The sequence below is a fragment of the Lactuca virosa genome, chromosome 6 (genome assembly GCF_052849685.1).
Source record: "Lactuca virosa cultivar CGN04683 chromosome 6, Lactuca_virosa_CGN04683_v6, whole genome shotgun sequence".
NCBI lineage: Eukaryota > Viridiplantae > Streptophyta > Magnoliopsida > Asterales > Asteraceae > Lactuca > Lactuca virosa.
Genome location: NC_136431.1, coordinates 12,375,610 through 12,388,723, shown reverse-complemented (window position 1 = coordinate 12,388,723; position 13,114 = coordinate 12,375,610).

Here is a 13,114-nt window from a genome sequence, read left to right as displayed (position 1 = left end):
TGAAGTCAGATTTAGACATTCTCTATATGTACGCTCTCCGTATGATGATTACTACAACTTTAGTTTAGATCACTAAGACTAAAAAGTAATTTATCAAAAATTTACTTTTCACAATACGTAGAGTCATGCTAGTTTAATCGCGAAACTTCGAAGAAGCATAACTTCTTCATACGAAGTCGGATTTCAACATTCTTCATATGTACGAAATCCTTGTGACATATAATATAACTATGGTTAAGATTATTAATCCTAAATAATCTTCTATCAAAAAGTCATTTTTAACGCTTATTATATCTTAATTGACTTGTCGGAATTCGTAGGAATTAGAGTTCTGCTCCTGGTAATCAATGCACATCCGGTGTGAACCATCCTTCTCCTTTACAAACCAAATCGGTGCTCCTTAGGGCGAACTGCTCGGTCTGATAACTGCTTTCCCGACATATCCTGAATCTAAGAGGACAACTCATGCATCTCTGTTGGTTCTAATCGGTACAACGCCTTAGCAATCGGTGATGCACCAAGGATCAGATCGATCATGAACTCCACTTGCCTCGTGGAAGGCATGTCGGGTAATTCCTCCGGAAATACATCTGGAAACTCTCTGACCACAAGCACATCCGAAACTGACACCCTTTCTCCACCCGAGAGTCAACCACATACGCGAGATAACCCATACACCCATGTTGTAGATAATGTTGAGCTCTGGCAGTAGAACAAAAGGTTGATCCAACCCTGGTACCCTCGCTATAAATAGTCAGTTCTCCCCTACTTGGGGTACAAACCACTATCCGCTGACCCTCATAATCTATCGTGGCATGAAACGTCCTCAACCAGTCCATTCCTACTATCACGCATACACCCCCCATTGGGATAGGGATCAAATCAACCGGGTAAGACACCCTGAAAATATCCATGTTGCAATCTCGGAAAATGCTCGATGCAGAAAACCCAAGATCGTTGCCGATGGAAACTTGCAACGGGCACTCCAACTCTCCGAGAGATATATCAAAACTCCTACTAAAGGACTGAGACACAAATGACCGACTCGCACCCGAGTCAAAAAGCACAAGAGCAGGAAAGGAGTTCACTAAGAAGGTACCTAATAGAAATACAATCATAAGCATACATTAAAATAACTTGACAGAATCACAAATGAAAACATACCGGTAACAATGTCCAGCGCTGCCATGGCCGTCTCTGTTGTGAGCTGAAAGGAATGAAGCATGGCCTTCGGGGCTTCAGGTCTCCTCTGTCGCCCATCGGTAATCCTCAAAGTAGTTGGGCTGGTGCCTGCACCGGCCCGGCAGCAAGCAAAGGATACTAGGCCTTCATGTGGCCCACCTTATCATAATGGTAACAAATCCTGCTTCTCAGTACTGGGGTGTAACATCCCAAAACCTCAAGGTAAAATTTTCATTTTTAACATAATCAAAATTCCAATTCCCTTTTTCTAAAACATTTAAAAGTATTTCATAAATAAACAGTTATCAGAGTATAGTCTCAAAATCTCTAAGTTGCGGAAAAACATGGGTGTATGCAATGCGATCAAGTCGGGGCCTTCCCTTTTGAACCGGAAGTACCTGAAACCATAAACAACAAACTGTAAGCCCAAATCTTAGTGAGTTCCCCAAGATACCACATACCATACATATCATACATATAATAGAGAGTGATATGTGCAAACCATAGTCTTGTTATTGTGCTACAAGCCGTGTCATGGTCTTTCCTTGTCAAGCCAGGGGCTAATACCCTAGGTCTTACAGAAAAGTTCCAAGAGCCACCTCTTGGTCTTCCATGCAAGCATTACAAAGACAACAAGCATACAATCTACAACTAACAATCTACTTAACTTCCAGGGTCCGAACCCTGGTCTTGCATACAAATTTTCCAGGAGCCAGCTCTGGGTATTTTATTCAATACCAAGGGCCACCCCTTGGTCTTTCAACAATACATAAGCCAATGGGTCGGTATTGGTGCCTTCGACCCATAGATACAGTGAGGACACTCACCTCGAACCAAGATAACCGAACATTCGAATTGCTGCTACCGGAGACCTTGCACTGACATCATCAAATAACATTCCATCAATAATTCACTCTCGACCCAAACAATAATTCTATCCCAAAGACCAAACTTTAGGTTAAAATTCCATTTTACCCCTTTCCTTATTTTGCCAAAAAAATCCAAGGACCAATCCACTAGCATCATAAGCCCAAATCCCTTAAATGGCACCACATGGCCTAATAAGGCTCAAATATCCAATTTGGGCCCAAACCCATCATGGGCCTAACCCGAGAAGGCCCAATAACCTAAAAGGCCTAAAATATCCGATGGTCAACGCTGGTCAAACTTTTGGTCAACAGTCCAAGGTCAAAAAGTCAACACATCAAGAAAATCCCAACAGATTGAGTACGCCCCACATACTCAGTTGGTACACTCATCGTACTACAACTTGGATCGGTACACGTCGGGTACTAGGAGGTACGCCCCGTGTACTCACTCTGCCCGCAACCAACTTAGAAAATCTCTTAATCCCTTAAGCTAAAACGTCAAATGCCCATATCTAGTTCCAAAACATGGCTTAATCCATAAAGTTGTTAACTTTGAGCTTTTGCATGGCTCAATGGGTCCCAAATCCAAGTTCTTACTTTACCACTTCAACAAATAGGCTAATACACATGCATGTTTTGATATCAACTATCAAGATCACATTTTTATGCATTAGAAACACCTAAAACGTCTAGATCTAGTGTCCAAACTCCGGGGGCAAGCTCAATCTCATAAATACAAACCAAAGGGACCAAAATGTGCCATAAACCACCCCAAACAAGATCTAACTAAAGAGATGCCAAGATGAGAGCTTTTTACCTTCAATAGGTTGCAAAAGATGAGAAACTTTTGGATCTACAAGCCCCACTCCAACTGACGATCCTTCTACAACCTTCAATCTCTTCAAAATGCTCAAGAACACTCCAAAATCACTCACAAGAGCGTAAGAACTCCAATATGGTGTCTAGGGGTCGAGATTAGGGTTTAGGAGTTATGGAGGCTGATAAGAGATGAGGCTTAAAGAATAAAATAGGCTTAAATAAGGGTAAAACCCTAAAAATGAGGGTTTCTAGCTGAACGGAGTACACCCCGCGTACCCTTAGTACGCCCAACGTACTCAAGAACCACCCGCGATCAGACCAGCCATTACGCCCAGCGTACTTGGTGAGTACGCCCGACGTACTCGACCAAGCTCCAAAACACTTAAACTTCATTTGGCCATAACTCCCTCGATCTAAGTCCAATTTAGACGGACTTTATATCCACGAAAAGGTGACGAGAAGCCCTACACTTCTAACAACTCACCCCCACCTTAAGACTTCCCGAACAAAAACCCAAAATTTATAAAGGCCTGAACTGCCAAATTACGATTATACCCTTGGGCTCCGAAACACAATCGAACACTAGGATCACTTAATCTATAATACCCACATCCAAAAAGGGATAATTCTCTCTTCCCCAAGGCCCGAGCCTTAAGATAACTGATGATCGGGTCACGGCCCCGAATAATGAAGCGATTCGAAACCGAGTGTTACATGGGGCCTGCTGGCGATAACCCCTCACATAATGCCCCTCCATGCCACATTTGTGGCATCGAGTAGCTGATCGACAAAGAACCTCATGCACCTTCCCGCACTTGCCACAACTGCGGCCCCTCTGACCTCCAGATCGTGAAACAACGGGCTTGAACCAAATTGCCGCAGGCTGCGGCTGCACCAAAGCCTACCTATCCTCCCTCATCTGAGTCTCAATCTCAATCAACTGCCTCCGTGTGGCATCTTGAACCTCAAAGAGGGTACTATAACGCCGAGTAGACACAAACTGTCGAATCTCAGTCTTGAGAATGCTCAAGTACGGTGCCATCTGGGCCCTCTCCTTGGCATAATACTTAGGACAAAAAAGAGCCCTCAATTCCACATACTCCTGAGCCAACCTCTCTCTCTCTCTCTCTCTCTCTCTCTCCACTTGGGGAACATACTTCATGCGAAACATCTGCTAGAACCGCTCCTAAGTAATAGTAGTCCCCTCTCCAAGAGTATAGGAACCGGTCACTAGGTTCCACCAGTCCTTCGTGCCCAGTCAAAGAAGGTTCAAGGCGCACCTGACCTTCCAGTCCTCCTGACAGGAACAAGTGAAGAAACAACCCTCCACGTCAAAAATCTATCTCATGGCCATGATAGGGTCCTTGATCCCATCCAACTATGGGGATTTCGTATAGCTGAAGTACTGGTATTGAATAAACCTCTCCCCTGAACCCCTGGAGCAACAACGGTTATGGTAGCTGCAACACCAGTAGCCTCAAACTCACCGGCATACTGCTCATCGAACAACTCAGTCATCGCAATCTTGATAGACCCAAAAACCTCCGGGATGACACCCTAAATAGCTGCAGCCACCTCAGTGGCAATAAACTCACGAATGTCATCATTTGTCAAGCTTGGCCTCTCGGGCCACCAGCTTCTAATCCAGAACCTCTCGTGTACACCATACTGAAAATGAACCAGAATGTATATCAGAAATGCCACAATTCATACTATTACCATCATTACAAAAAACAAAACCCTTTGGGTTTGTGACTTCCTTGCTACGCGTAAGGGTCTTGTGTATCCAGTAGTACGGGCCCATACTACCTTCCAGACCTACCCATATTGATCTTAATGGATCGTCACAGACCACCCAAAGCAAAACCCCACAACTAGGATACACCTAAATCTTATTATCACTCTCTCAGAGTGGCTAATCATCCCTCAATCAGGCCTGCTACCATCAGACACCCTCATGGAACTTCCACCAACCTTGTAGCCACTCGTGCATGGTAATCATATATAACGTTGGATTCTATAAACAGTCGTATACTTGATTCTACTCTAAGCCTACAACCAGAGAAGGAACATCAAATAAGGCTAAATCAAACATTCTCATGCTATAAAATCTTAGTTATATACAACTATGATGCATGCACTAAGCAACTACAATAACAATGTCAATTCCATCTAACATACAAGAAATTCTCCTAGGCTATCAGACATCATACATCAGACAATTTATCATGCAATTCCTGAAGATCACTAGCATACTACTAGCATGAAGTTCTATCATAATCATCATAATAAAATAACAGTGTGGGTAACTTGCGGTATAATTTCTTGCTCCGGCTGATCGTACACATCTCATCCTTCTTTGGTTACTTTTGAAAACTTTTATAGATCCTTAGTTTGAGTCTGCACTCACACGAATGCTCAACCAATTCACTCAAACCAGGGATCTGATACCAACTTGTAACATCCCAAAAATCAAGGTAATATATTCATTTTTAAACCATTCCAAAAATCATAAGTGTTTACAAAACATAGTTTCCAAAAGTCATAATCATAAATCAAAGTATCCCAAAATCATAATCTCATAAAAATCCAAAGGATGTGCATGATCAATCCTCCAGCCTGATTGGACCACCTTACAAGGTCCATAGCATATCTAGACCGTTATCTGGGCCTTCAGCCTGACTGGATCGCCTCACAGCTCTTTAGTCTATCCGGATCGTTTCGGGTATCTTGGCCTTCAGCACAAAGCGGGACCGCCTCAACCCAACAACCATAACATGTCGATATATACAATTGCAATCAATAACCAGCAAGTATATGTAATCATACAGATCTACCAATATAACACATAATCAGTGAACACAGGTAATCATACAAATCTACCAGTTTATCAGATAACCAACATAACATCAATCCAAGATACTCGGATACACAATCCAGTGGGTCGGATTTGGTGCCTTCGACCCACAAGTACAATAAGGAAAACTCACTTTACAGTTTCAAATGTAGTTGAACAGGTCACTGCTCCAACTGCTGACTCTACCGGTCACCTATACAACAAACAAGGACCAAATCTCAAACTGCCGCTCAAAATACCCAAAATGCCCCTAAGTCAAACTTGGTCAAATTCCTGGTCAAAGTCAAAAAGTCAAAAGGGTCAACACAGACTGAGTATGCCCATCGTCCTCAATCACTACGCTTGGCCTAGTAGGTCCTTAGCCAAAATATGGGGCCTTTGCCCAGTACGCGTAGCGTACCACCAGGTACGCCCATCGTACTCAACCTGATCCTACTTTTCTTATTAAGTGCTTATTCCATTAATATTTCACGTCTAAAGCTCAGATCTAGTCCCAAATATCATTCTAACTCATAAAGTTTCCAACTTTATGACTTTCCATGGCTAGAGGAGTCCAAACACCAAAACCCTAATTTAATACACAAACCAAAACATCATTACTCTTGCATGAAGGGAAGAGATGAGCAATATCACATTTTTATGGTTCCTAGCACTCAAAAACGTCTGAAAGGACAGTTGTTATGGTTTAGAGTAAGCCATACTCACGAATACCAAGATTATGGGACCAAAATGCATAAAAACTTAAGAACTAGCAAGATCCAAGGAAAACATTCATCAAGTTCCAAGATTTATACATTCAAGGGATGCTTGAGGGTGAGATTATTCTGGATCTAAAATTCCTTGAGCTTCTAAGATTATATACCACCTTCTTCCTCCTTCACAAGCACAAGAACACACTTTTTTCAAGCTCAAAATCACGTACCAAAGAATTGGGGTTTACAAGGGACGTTTTTAGGAGATGGAGATTGATGGAGGAAAGGGTTTTGAGGAGATAAGGATGCTTAAATAGTGCTTAAACCCTAAAAATTAGGGTTTGCTCACCTTCCAAGTACGCCCAGCGTACTCACATACACACGCGACCCTTTTTAGTGAGGTACGTCAAGCGTACGCCCCAAGTACGCTTGGTGTAAGGACCAATTTTGCAACAAATTTTCATAATTAGGATCAAAAGGTAAATATTTGATGTCTAGATGTTAGAACTTCGTGGGTAACTCCCCCCCCCCCCCCCTCCCACCTCGTGGCGACGGGTTTTCACCCAATTCCACTCCAACTTCAAACAGTCATAACTTCTTCGTTTCAACTTCGTTTTCGGTGATCTTTATATGTACATAAAGGTATTGACGAACCCCACAATCCTATCTAGTTACTTTTGACTTAATACATGTCGAAATAAAACCAAAATCCATGCAAGAATCCCGATATATTACTTTTTCCATTTTACCCTTTTGCTTTGAAGCACAATTCGAGGGCTTTAATCACTTAACCCAACATTATCAACATATGATAGGGTCTAAAATCTATTCCATTGAAGCCTTATACCTTTACGCGATCCATATACGTCCCGTTATCCTGATATTAGAAACATCCCAAAACTAAGTGTTACAACCAAGACCCATTTAGCCCAATAAATTTTCCTTTGATCAGGAGTCGCTCCCAAAAAAACGAAGCCCTAGATGTCTCGAGAAAATTTCCAACATTCACTGGCATCTTGAACAAAGAAAAATAATAAATTCCCAGCGAGCCTAAAACTGCTTTAATCAACATGTATGTGCCCAACCGAAATCATTCTAACTTTCCACCTATAATATAATACACTTATTATTAGTACTTCTTATACTTTAATAAACTTGTTCATTTGTTAATATAATAAACTTGTTATTAGTACTTCCTATAATTTAATAAACTTGTTCATTTGTTTGTTGTATCATACATTTAAAGGTGACAAGCCAACAAAAGTATGGTAATATCAATTGTTGATATTGTGCCTAACAAGGTGACAATTAATAATGTTGTTATTAAACTACTTCTTCTCCGTACTGTGAACTGTACGTAATATATTTATCTAAAAGTGAAAATCATGTTGCGATTTGTATATATTAGAAGATACTTACTTTTATAAAATAAAAAAAATTGTTTTTAACATCGTGTCAATTTTTAGCAAAAGTTCGATTTTGACACTATATTTTTCCGATTTGTTTCAATGTTGACAACTTAAGTGGTCAACCTAGTTGTCATCTGACATTGAATGATGATGTGTCACTCTTTGATAATATGATGCTGACATGACATGATAATGTGACAGTTTTTGGTGACATCACTTATGTATATCAAAATTGGAAAAAATGTAGTGACTTGATTGAAAAAAAGACTTTATCAAAATCAAAATTCGAAAACTTATGTATTTTGTGAAATTTGTCTTTATTATAACATAATAACGGTGACCTGTTGGAGGGTTGGAGACCCTTTGTGGGCAAGATTTTGAAGAAATACAAGAAAACAAAATTGACGCTATACATGCAATGTCATAATCTCGGTGCTATTAGTTTGCATTAAAATCTCCGACATCCTTGATGTTAATGTGGTATGCCGGAAAGTTAGTGGATGAAATGGATTCAATGTATTATATAACAATTCATGTGTCTTCATTCAAATCTAAAAAATTCAATGCATTTTGGATGCCCTAAACTTATTAGATGAAATGAAATATTATATGGAAATAAGTGCTGTTTCGAGCTGTGGATTGCGTAACAAGCTGAATATTAAGACAAGAAGTTCCAACGACCGCCATTTGAGGCTACAAAATCTAGGAATTAATTGTTATCATAAATCTATAACGAACAAATAATTGGAAATTTTTATTTTGAAACGAATGTGATTAACAAACTATGCGAATGTGATTAACAAACTATGACATCCGATGGACAACAAACTAGAAGAGTTCGAGGCTTGACAATTGCATAATCACATTCCGTGATTGAAGTAATCTAACTACTATTTATATAAATAAATAAATAGTCGTATAAAAATTACATATAAATGGTAGTATATTTATTTTAGTTTGAAGATGAAACAAAACTAGAACAAAAAATTACAACAAAAATGTTTTTACAAAACAATTCGTTTAACTATATTAAATACTAGACATGTATACGGTTTACTCTATTTGTAAGGCCGGACGGAGTGGAGAGCGGGGAAACCGCGGGATCGTTTCCCGCACGAAGAAACACCGCACCGTGGGTGCGGGAAGAGGGTGGGGGGAGAGAGTCCCGCTCTCTCTCTCTTGAAACGATTGGCTGACTTTTTTTTTTCTTTTTTTATTCCAAACGGCTATATAGCCGTTATATATATATATATATATATATATATATATATATATATATATATATATATATATATATATATTCTTTTTCTTTCCCTTTTCTTAACCTATAAATACTACAACATTCTACCATTTTTTTAAACCCATAACCTATATTTCTCTCCAAAAAATATTATTCAAAATGTCATCATCTTCATCATCGGATTCGACGGCTGTAGAGGAGGCTAAATTTATCGGTTCCGTCATGGCGAAAACGGTTGCATACTATCAAAACCGACTAGGCGAAACATCACGTGCACGACCTAAGCTAAGAAAGCCGCCGTTGCGTAGAAATCACGAATCCAGACACGATCGCCTTATAAAAGATTATTTTGCAAATGACGTCATCTACCCTTTCGAGGCTCTTTATGGTCGTAAATGCAGATCACTCGTCAGTACTCTCACGGGACCAGAAAACCATTCGCGAAATGACAGATAAGATAATCCAAATCAGAACTCGACTTCAAGCATCACGAGACAGACAGAAGAGCTATGCTGACAAACAGCGTAAGCCATTAGAATGTCAAGTCGGGGATCGCGTGTTATTAAAGGACTTTCCTTGGAAAGGAATGATCCGCTTTGGGTAACGGGGAAAACAGAACCTGCGATACATCGGACCGTTCGAGATTCTCGCCCGAATTGGTCCAGTAGCCTATAAGCTGCAGCTGCCTTCGGAGCTCAGTAATGTACACCCCGTGTTCCACGTCTCGAATTTGAAAAAGTGCTTAGCAGATGAAACTCTTGTCATTCCATTGGAAGAGATCAAGATAAACAAGGATATTCGGTTCGTCGAAGAACCGGTTAAAGTTATGGACAGGGAAGTGAAGCGTACTAAACAAAGTCGCATTCCGATTGTGAAGATTCGATGGAACGCTAAGCGTGGACCGGAATTCACATGGGAACGCAAGGATCAGATAAAACAGAAGTGCCCTCACCTATTCTCTCATTCATGAACCTATCTTTCGAAAGAATTTCGGGACGAAATTCCCTCTAACAGGGGGATGATGTCACAACTAGCATTTTTGCTAGGAAATTCTACTCTCATGTAATCATTCACCTAGTGTAATAACTTGTACTCTAAGAGAATATCATACTCTATGCTCATTCAAATACATCTCATATGTTCAACTATGTGTTGAAAACCCTAGACATCCCGATTCAAGTTCGCTATGGACTAGGATTCTCTTATTGGGCCTAATGGACCAATAAACCTTCAACTTGAACTATTTTGGGCCTAGAAACCCTAATTGGGCTCTAACTGGACCCACATTCATAAGATTTTAACATTTGGGCCATGTGAGCCTAGAATAATGCATCTTATTTCTAATAGGCCTTGTTGGGCCATAAACGATTTCATTTGCCCTAATGGGCAGTAAACCCTTTTAATTGGGTGCCATTGGGCCGTGAACCCTCATAAGGGCCCAATGGGCCGAAAAATATTACTTGGGCCTCATAATTTCGAACTAAGTCAAGATAGGGCCCAAACTTATCTCAATTCCTTTCTTTTAGCCCATTCTCGGCCCAAACAACAATTAAAAAAAAAAGAGAAATTACATGGAGTTAAATGATGACACCTCAACATTATTTAACATACATCTAGGGTGATAAACCCCCATACATCCATGCACTAATCTAATGACCATCAAGTAATAACCAAAAATCAAACCTTCCCCTCTTTCTTATAAATCTCGGCCAAACCCTCCATCCCCACCACTTTCACTACAAAAACTTCCTTCCATCTCATTTCCTCTCAAGATCTCTAGTGATTCTGTAGTGGTGTTGATTACGATGTCATGTGCGGAATTAGAAAGATATAGTGAATCATCATGTAAAATCAAGAACACAAGGAGTAAATAAATCTTTGTAAGCTCATATTAGATCTAGAAAGGATATACAAATGGGTTTGTACACAATTTCTCTCTCTAGTCTAACACTCCAAATGGTTCCTTACATAATGGGAGTCACTCACTTCCTATTTATAGGAAAGACTCAACCCATTTACACATACAAGAGGGTAAGCCTAAAACACTACATCCAAGAGTGACTTTGCACCCTAACATTCTCCCCCTCAAAGTTAGGATTGGATGTCCGGCTTCAATCTCCAACGAGCTAGCGCGATCAAGACCAAACTCCCCCTCGAAGTAACATCGGTCTTCAAATCTGCAAACGAATATCCGAGAAACCCGCTTCGAATACCCATCATTCTCCCCCTTTTTATAATCAAAAAATGATTATAAAACCCATTAAGAGTGAGAAGCGCTCGAGGAATGAACAATACAATACTCCCCCTTGATGTGTACCAAAAATGAATCACCAAAAATCTTGCACGAAAAAACAATCACGAAAAAACCACAAAAGTTTTCCAATTTATGAAAATTTTTGACTTTTTGAGTGAAAGTTGCAAGATTTTTCAAAAACCGGGTAGAAATCGTCACTTTATGAAACTTGCAGGGACTCGTTGCGCCCAAAACAGCCAAATATGCAAAACTCTCCCCCTTTTCCAAAGCTGGGTAGAAAGCGTCAATTTACACAAACTGCAGGGGCCTGAAATTTATTTTCTTCAAATTTCAGCAAAAAAACAGTCCTTTTTCGAATTTGGGTATGAACCGCCAAACATTCGAAGCCTCAGGGACTATTTTCGAAAATTTTGCCATTTGTGTTCCAAACATTCGAAGAGTTGTCCCAAACATTCGAAAATTCAGAAAATTTTCGAATTTGGGTGAAAAGTGTCAAACATTCGAAACTTCAATTAATTGTGGAGATTGCCAAATATTCAAAAATTCAGGGGCTGAATTCGGAAATTGTTCATTTGTTCAAATCATACGAAGACTTGATCAAACATACGAAGGGTTGAACCATTTATACCACTTCGTTAAAAGAGCAGGGACCAAAATTGTAACTGTTTGTTTTCTTCTCCAATTCACGTGATTGCTTCGTACGTTTCTTATAAACGCTTCGTACGAAAATCTCAGGCACGCACGAAAAATTTTTCAACCAAACATGCGAAGATTTTCCTTCTCTCTCCTCTTCGTATGAAAATCATCTTCCCCAAAAAATTTCTCTCCTCTCTATACAAAAATTTTCCCAAACACACGAATTCGAAGCATTCGAAGTCTCTGAATGAACAGTAACCTCTGAATACCTCTGAATCGACTTTTCGTTCTTACAGTTCTTCGTTCCTTTCATTACAGGGACCCCAAAATCGATTTCCTTAAACCCATATGTTCCCTTCGAATCTTATTCACCAAATCAACACAGTCGATCATTTGTTCTAACCCAATCAAACGAAATCACAGCACCATATGAACGAAAATTTTCACTTCTTTCGTTCTTTATCCCCAAAATATCCCAGTCGATTCCAAGAACATAAAACACTCGTTCTTACAGTTCAACCAAAAACACGAGTTTGATATATCGACTCCAAATCGCGTTCAATCAACTATTGACTGTAAACCCATTCACGTTTCGTTCTTAATCGACTTCCCAAATTTTACAACACCATTTTGTTGTAAAATTTCACATTAGGTTTACGATTATTCAGAATTTCGTATGGTGTAATATTAAAACGCCTGTGTATGAAAGATCTGTTCTGAGTAAAACATGCAGTGGATATTGCCTCAGCCCAAAGATATTGAGGTAAATTCGCATATGCCAACATGGTTCTTGCTGCTTCGCATAGTGAGCGATTCCTTCGTTCTACAACACCATTTTGTTGTGGTGTGTAAGGAAATGAAAAATTATGCGAAATCCCTTTGTCCACCAAAAATGAATCAAGAACATTGTTCTTAAATTCAGTTCCATGATCACTCTTGATCTTTCGAACAATCTTCTTTAATGTTGTTTCCATCTTTTTGATAAAATCAATCATGATTTGTGCAACTTCGGATTTAAGCCTGAGAAAATAAACCCACGTAAATCTGGAAAAATCATCAACAATAACTAAAATGTACCGTTTCTTGTTGAGAGTTGAAACAGTCGAAGGGCCACACAAATCAATATGCAAAAGCTCCAGAGGTGCAACAATTTTCG